This window comes from Vulpes vulpes, chromosome 14, assembly GCF_048418805.1.
Source record: "Vulpes vulpes isolate BD-2025 chromosome 14, VulVul3, whole genome shotgun sequence".
NCBI classification, from domain to species: Eukaryota; Metazoa; Chordata; class Mammalia; order Carnivora; family Canidae; genus Vulpes; species Vulpes vulpes.
This window is the reverse complement of record NC_132793.1, coordinates 63,910,821-63,918,952: the sequence shown is the minus strand read 5'-3', so window position 1 is coordinate 63,918,952 and position 8,132 is coordinate 63,910,821.

The window sequence follows — 8,132 nt, the reverse complement described above, 5'->3', positions numbered from 1 at the left end:
CAATAAGCAGCCTAATAAGGAGTAAAGAACACCTTGTCTTATCTTTTCTAATTCCAAGTCCAGTATTGTTTTTACGGACTCTCTTCTGACTTAGCATTTTAAATGTTTCTGCATAAAACAAGGTTTAGTCCCTTTGCCCTCAGAGCAAATGTAGAGATGTGGGTGAAACAAGGAGAGATGCCATTCTACCTGCCAGGGAGAGAGAAAGGAAGGTACTTGGTACCTAGCACACGTTTCAGAAGCAACGGCAAAGTCCCCAAGACCCAATGAAAAGGAGAAGACTCAGGCAAGCATGACAGAAAAATCATACTGGACCCAGCTGCACCACACCTTCAATTTCCACTGTGGTCAGTTTGTGGCTATTTATGGAAAAGCTACCACATATAAATAGCTGGATACTCTGAATTTTCACCCGGGGAGAGAAAAGTTCAATATCTGTCTACATTATCACTATTTTTCCCCAGGAACAGTACATGTCACTTACACAAATTGTAAAAAAAGAACAAAAGACCGTAAGATATGAAACTGCTCTTTCAGAATCCAAATGCTCTAGAAGCATCACTGATGTTAATGTATAATATTTAGGAAAAATACATTCATCTGGTTGCTCTCTCAACATAATTTCTAAACCAAAAAAAATAAATAAATATGGGAAATTAGGAGGACAAACAAATGCCACTAAAAGATAAATACTATTAAAATTCTGTTACAAAAACACTTGAATTCCTTGGTGTTTATTTTAACTCCAACTGCAAATCACAAACCACATCATCTAAGACTCAAAACAAAACTATATACACATGCTTACACCCAGAAATTTCGGCAGAAAATTAACACACCATAAAAAAGGAGCCTGGTATGCCACTTGGTTGCATATTTCAGTTTCTCCCAACATGTGATGAAGTAGAAATGTGACATTTGATATTATCACTGACGGTTAATTCTGTGAACATTTTAATATTTTTCAGACATCCCAAGATTTATATTTTTTCCTCCTCAAATGAAAGTGAGAATTTAAATACCAAGTCTTCCCTTTCTTTTGAAAAAATAAATGCTATAATACACCTCCCAAGGTTAATCTGTGTCCTTGCACCTCCAATGAATCCATGGCAAGAAGATTTTTTATTGCTCTGCCATATCTAAAATTGCTTAGTCCATACTCTCTTAGACACATCATTTTTCAAACCCAAACTTCTAAGTTTCATCAGAAAGGAGCACATTACACTAGATGCAAAGTGAATGACGACTAACTCATGTTCTTGGGATATGCACCATTATTCACCAAATAAACAAGCCCATATGTTTTAGGTTGAAGAAATAATCTTGCAGGAAGCACTGTTAAGATACCACAGACTCTGAATGATTCTTTGGCAAACTTAAAGTAGTTTGTTCTGGAAATTGTATCATCCATGGAGCCCTAGCTCTGGCCACTTGATTTGTAATGGATACTGTTCCAAATAAATAGTCTACATTCTCAGCCTTGGCGTTCTTATGTCCTCTTAATTCCAGGCTATTGCAGTCTGGCTCCTTTCTCCTGACTCCAAAACATGGTGGGAGGAGGGGGTTCTTCCAAAGCCAATTAGGGGTTCAATTTTACCCCCCTAAAATCCAGAGGTAGAAATTGCCACCTCCAGTATCTCAGAATCTGACCTTATTCAGAAATACGGTCTTGGCAGATGACCAAGTTATGATGAAGTCATTAGGGTGGATCCTAATCCAGTAGGATCAGAATCCTTAGAAATAAGGGCAATTTGGACACAGAGGGAGGCACATACACAGGGATGACACCACACAAAGACAGAGGCAGAGATCGGGGTGACACACTTACAAGTCAAGGAATGCCAAAGATGGCCAGCACACCACCACAAGCTAGGAAAGAGGCATGGAACAGATGCCCCCTCACAGGTTCCTTCCTCCGAAGGAACCAACCCTGCTGATGCCTTGATCTTGGCCTTCTAGACCCCAGAACTGGGTGAAAATACAGGTATGAAGTTTATGTTGCTTAAACCACTCAGTCTACGATATTTAGTTACAGCAGCCCAAGAAAACCAATAAAAGCCTACTCTAGAAAAGAGCAGAGTTGGACTCTGGACTCCTCTCCTCACTCACTGAAGGCTTTCCCCGAAGTTCTGTGCTCAGCTCTCTCCTCCCAGGGAAATCGCAGCCATCCCACAGCTTCCACTGTTCCCTTGAGACCAAATGTTTTCACATCTACACTCCTACTCCTGTCTCTCTTCATTGACCCGAATATGTATTTCTAACTACTTGCTGGGTATCTCCAAGCACTTTTTCCTGTAAGTACCACAATCAAAGTCCTCCCAAACCTGCTGGCTGCTTCTGGGTAAATGACACTATCTTCTCGGTTAATAGCATCACCACCCACCCAGTCAACTCACCTAGACTAGATGCAAATTATGTCTAACACCTCTTCCTCCCTCAGTCCCTACGTGGAATAGTTCCAATTAAATCTACCTGTGAAAGTCTCCTGGCCCTATATTATCCTTCCCAGTCATGTTGCTGCTGTATTGGTTCAAACCCTCATCATTTCTTGTGCCAACTTATTCCAGGAGTCTTGTAAAGGCTCTCCCCCTGCCCCTGAGCCACTCCCCTCACTTTTTACAAAGTTCCCTTCCCACACATGATCTTTCTTGTCTACACTGTACTTATAGTAAGCCACTGAGACATAGAAGAAGTTTATTGTTTGATGCATAAACTAGCTTATGCTGACTTATATCCATTAATGAGCTTTATACCCCTATTTGTTCTGATTTGCATGCTAGGGTGTGTTGGTTTGATAGCAAATTGCCCCTTGGAAACACGTATGTCATGGCACTTTCAGCTTAGTGATGCAGTTTGCACTCAGAGCATGTAAAATAAAAACCAAAGGATATTCTATATGCTGTAAGGCTCAGTGCAATTGCTTCTCATCCTTGAGGATCGTCCTAGACTCTGCCTCCTGCCTCACCCTCACCTTCCTCTTTCTGCTTCTCCCTTTATCTTTGGCATCTCTCCTTATCTTACAGTAATTTGTCACTTTTCCCTCCCATCACCAATTCCAACTAAACTGTAATCTGCTTAAGGTCAGGAGCTGTACCTGAGCATTCTTTTCATCCTCCTAAGCACCTCACACAAAGTGCAAGGCTATTGTCTATGCTCAGGAAATGTGGATTGAGTGAGCTCAGTCACAGAAAGTAATAAATGGATTTTTTTTTTCAGAAATGCACCATCTCTCCAGAAATCCACAGTGCCCACATTTTGCCTTATGAGCTCATTTTAGAGTGATTGGATGCATTTTATTGGCTAATGTCTGCCATGTGGTAATGTCTTCATTTGCTGAGTTGATGTTCCAAATCTTACAATTCTTAGTCATAATTATTAGTTTTTCCCCTGAATTTTGTGCTTCATTGAGGCTTTAAATGGTAAAATTAACCTCCCAGCTTTTCCTCCATAAATTTATAATTTCATTGTGATTTCATTGCTATATTGGCTTCCATTTCAGAGGTTTGTCCAAAGTTTAGGTGATTATGTGTCTGTTGTTTTTTTCCTCTCACAAATGCAGTTATTTCCTTGCAATCTAACTTGCTCAACTGTAGAGCAATAGACACAGCAACATGATGAAGAATTCTAAATATTATTTGCTTAGAAAAATTCTATCTTAGCAGAATGGAACTTTTTTATTTTTTTAACCTGTGTTAAAATTATATCAGAATTTGTAAAACAAAGACTCATTCCCCTAATATTTTTCCCTGCTTTGGCATCTGTTTATCTGGATATAAGTCAACATTTTCTGCAGAACACAGCACTGTAAAAAGTACATTGACAAGGTCTTTAAGAGATACCTTAAGCATAAAATTTGTTTAGTTACTCAACAGTATGGAAATCTGGTTATTTAACTTGAACTGGAAATATATGGCTCAAATGTTACTGAAGTCATAAATGATTATATACTTAAGAAATGCGCTTGGATATTTATCATTTCTCAATATTGGGTAATGCTGTCAAAAATATTAGACTCCTAAACTACCTAACTGCTTGTAAAAGACACCTTGACTGACTTTGTAACTGGAAAAACACTCACCTAGAGGGTCAGAAAAGCTACTTCAGCCTGGTTACAAAAATAAATTTGGATGAGTCGCAAAATGTCTTTGAGACCCTCTGGGGGAGAAATTAGAATAACAATTTTTACCTTCCTTTCCAGCTGGTCCTTTGTAAATGAAAGCATGAAAACCTGCAGTGCTGTCTGCCTTTGAATGCCTCTAGTCTATCACCTGGACACACCCAGCTACTCCCCCATCCCTCCTTGCATGGATCCGTTTCTCTAATTGGGAAACAAGTTATAATTCATCAGAAAGAGCAGAAGAACCTAGACCAGTAACTCAGTAGCTCAGCATCTAGTAGGCCTTGCTTCACGACTTCCAACAACCAGACTTGCCTTTTTACCTTTAAGAAAAGCCATGCCTCATACCTTGGTTTTAGTGATAGCATTTCAGGGCTTTCAGGTCTCTGCTCTGATTTGCTTTCCATCAGGCCAGCTAGCTCAGTGGTTCCCAAAGAGTATTTCACAGACCAGAAGCATCAGCATCACTCGGGAACTTACCCAAAAGGCAAGTTCTTGGGCCTACCAGAGACCTACTGAATCACAAGCTCTTGGGATGGAGCCCAAATGGAGCTTGGTTGAACAAACTCTCCAGGTGAGTCTGATGAATGTGAAAGTCTGAGAACTACTGGGCCATTTCCTTACCTTCAATTCCTCATCTTCATGTGTGCCTCTGCTTTCTTCTGGTCCTTTCTAACAGAGCAAACTTCTTTTGGAAAATAAGTACCAGGAGAAATTGTACTGCCGGTTTCAAGTGTGTGACTTTGGCAAGAGGGAGATAGGTTGAAGAGGAATGGCAGTATGCTTGGCTTCGCAATATGCTATGGAAAGTCTACAGTGCATGTAGCTACGGTAAGTGGGGGGAGGGAGAATTGTTAAGGGGGAGAGATGTCAAAGGAGAAATTTAAGAAGTCTTACTCAAAGAACTGTACTTCCCCTGCCCTGGGCATTTTTAGAGAAACACCAATAAAAAATTTAATTTACTTTTTTGGTAGCCTGGGCTGTGTTCCTTTGAATTCAACACCAGAGAGACTGCACCATATGGAGACCAAATTAATATTCAAGTTTTACAAGGAAGTGATCTGCCCTTCTCGGTAATGGGACAAGAACAGCACAGGACAGGCAGAAACGAAACAGTAGCCTCCTTTCATCCCCCTCTGCCTCTTCTGAAATACTGTTGGCTAGTTATCCCCGCTCCTTCTTCCATCTCGTAGCCTCCATTCTCCTGGGAATGTAAACCTATGAACACCATCACCAGATCTTTAAAAAATCTCTTTTAGTCATGCACCCAGCCCATACGCACTACCCTGAGAATGTTCCTCGGATCACATACAAGCTTCCATAGAAAGGAATGCACTTTCAAAATCTCAGTGCCTCTTGTTCATTCTTTAACCCAGTGTAAGCCCGCGTAAGCCAACTCTGGTCCCTCCACAGGAAGGTGCTCCTACCACCAAGCCTGTCGCTGATCTGCTTAGCAAACCCCAGAGGTAGTGTTGAGCCTTTACCTTACTAGCGTACTCTAGAGTAGCATCTGACCAGTCCTCCCTCCAAACACCTGCTTTTCATGATTTCCACGACACGAAATTCTCGCTTCCTCCCCTGTTCCTATGGCTATTTCTTCCCAGCATCTTTTCAAGTTCATCTTCCCCAACCCTCCTTTTAATTAAGTTCTGAAGCTTCTGAAATTCAATCCTTGTCCCTCATCCCTTCTCACCCTCTGCACACTTCCCAAGCACTATTACCTTCTACTACCACCTCTCTTCTGTCTTCCCCAACCTAATTTGCCTGGAGCATTATTTCTGTCCTCAGACTCTTAAATCTAATTTCCTGGTAGATTATATTCATCTGAAAATGCCAGCGGATGGTGACTCATCATCTTTCCCTCAAAACTCTATTTGATCTCCATGTTCTACCTCCCACTCATTGCAAAACAAGAAACGTGGCCTTTATTTATATTTATCCTATATTTATCCTTCTCCTTTAACCCCATATCAAATCAGTTAGTGACAATTTCATTCTTTTTATCCGCACTACTAATCCTGGTATGTATTATCTCTTGCCTGAACCACTGCAATTGTCTCCTAACGCATGCCTGTCCCCTTCACACTGTTGCTGGTGATATAATGTATAAATGAGAACAAATTTAACTGCACCAAATTTCTCAGCAGTTTCCCAAAGGCAAAATAGAATCCACTGGCTCTTAAGTGCATTCAAAGTCCTCCGTACTTTCGTATATTCATACCCAGGCACCCTCGCTTCTACCTACCTTTGCCCATTTCTTGTAGTTCGATTATACTTCTAATTGTCTGAACAGATAATCTTCTTTCAATCTTTCATGTTTATTACCATGACGCTCTGGGCATAATTCTATCACTTCACTTGCAATCTTAGAAACAGCTATTTGTATCTTTCTCTCTAAGCACCTCCTCCATATCTAGGACCAACACCCACATTTTTGTATCTCCAACACCTACCACAACACCTGGCTTATATAAGCGGGTCAGTAAATAACTGTTCAATAAAATGGATGAGTAGCTGAATCAATGCCATTCACCCAGTTTAACATTCCCTACTTCCATTTGTACTAGTAGAAAACATCTTCTTCTCAACATGCGACTAAAAGTTTACCACTGTGAAGAAATTTTCTAGTTCCCCGAGCAAAGTTTAAGGATCCTTTCTCTGTGATCTTTACATACACCTCAATTACAGAAAATACCACATTTTACCGAAATGGTTGTTTACATGTTCGACTCTTCCAGCAAGCTAATTAATACAGCTGGGCAAAAATAAGAAAATAAATTCAAACCATACAAGGAAAAGAAATTTCTAAACTACATCCTACTAAGGAGTTTGCCAATTCCTAGTGAAGAAAAATTAAGAGCTAATCTCGAAAATTCAGAAAACATAACCATCTATTCTTGTATACAAGAATTTTTGATTGTATATTTCATTCAATTAAGCGTATCAACTGTCTTTATAAATGAACAACTTAATATCACTTTAAAATATTGCAACAGTTATCTGAGTAAGGTGGACACAAATGATCATTGGAATTAAGATTCTGATGCCTGAAGTGGCAAGAGAAAGAGAACCCTCAAGAATTGACTAGTCAGCTCTTAATCCTGACTACATATGTTTCATGTTATACAAGCACAGCTGGTTTCCAATGAATGGCTATAAAGGGAAATTAAAACTACAACAACCCACCTCTCCAGCCCCTATTCCTACTTCCATCTCCTATGAGCAGCAACAGCAAAGATATTACAGAAAATATGGTTTGGATGTACTATCATACACTTAGAATAAATTATGTATGTTTAATCAGCTTTTAATTTAACAGGGAGCCTACACATGTTGCCTTTTACCTAGTATGTAGTCCAAATATTTAAAGAATGAATAAATTAAATATTAATTTCATATTAGTAGTTATTTGGATAAAAAGTATGTCCCTATTATTTTATTACTCTTACCACTTGACACTCTGAAAACATGACCTCACATTTTGCCATCGATTGGAATTCAATTAAATACAAGTGGTGAGCTACAATACTCTGAAAGGTCCCTGTTGGAAACTTTCTACTAAAACTAGGAAAGATGGAGGATCTGTATCACAGCAGCCACAAAAAGATCTAGGATATGTACACGGCAGCTGTACCAAGCTGATCCAGTCATTGTAATGCTGGTCTGTCCTCAAGGAGTCTACAATTTAGAACAGAAGTAATTCTATGGAGCTGTAATACAAAGTAAGTGGAGGGAAGAACCAGCTAAGTAGCTCAGCCATGGTGGTCAGGGGAGGCTTCAAGGCATCACAGCCAGATGGCTGTTGGTTTCCGAGCTCGTCCTCATACACAGAGAGCAAAGAGAGAAGGAAGAAAGGAGCAGAGCTCTCCAGATTGGCAGGTGGCAGGTTTAATAAGTAAAAGCACTTACTTATAAGGCTTGCTTTGGGCTCCCTTGAGATGAGTAGGTCTCCACACCAGTGGGCCAGAATTTTAAGTTTGTACAGAACCCTTAACAAGGTTCAGTCCTATACTCC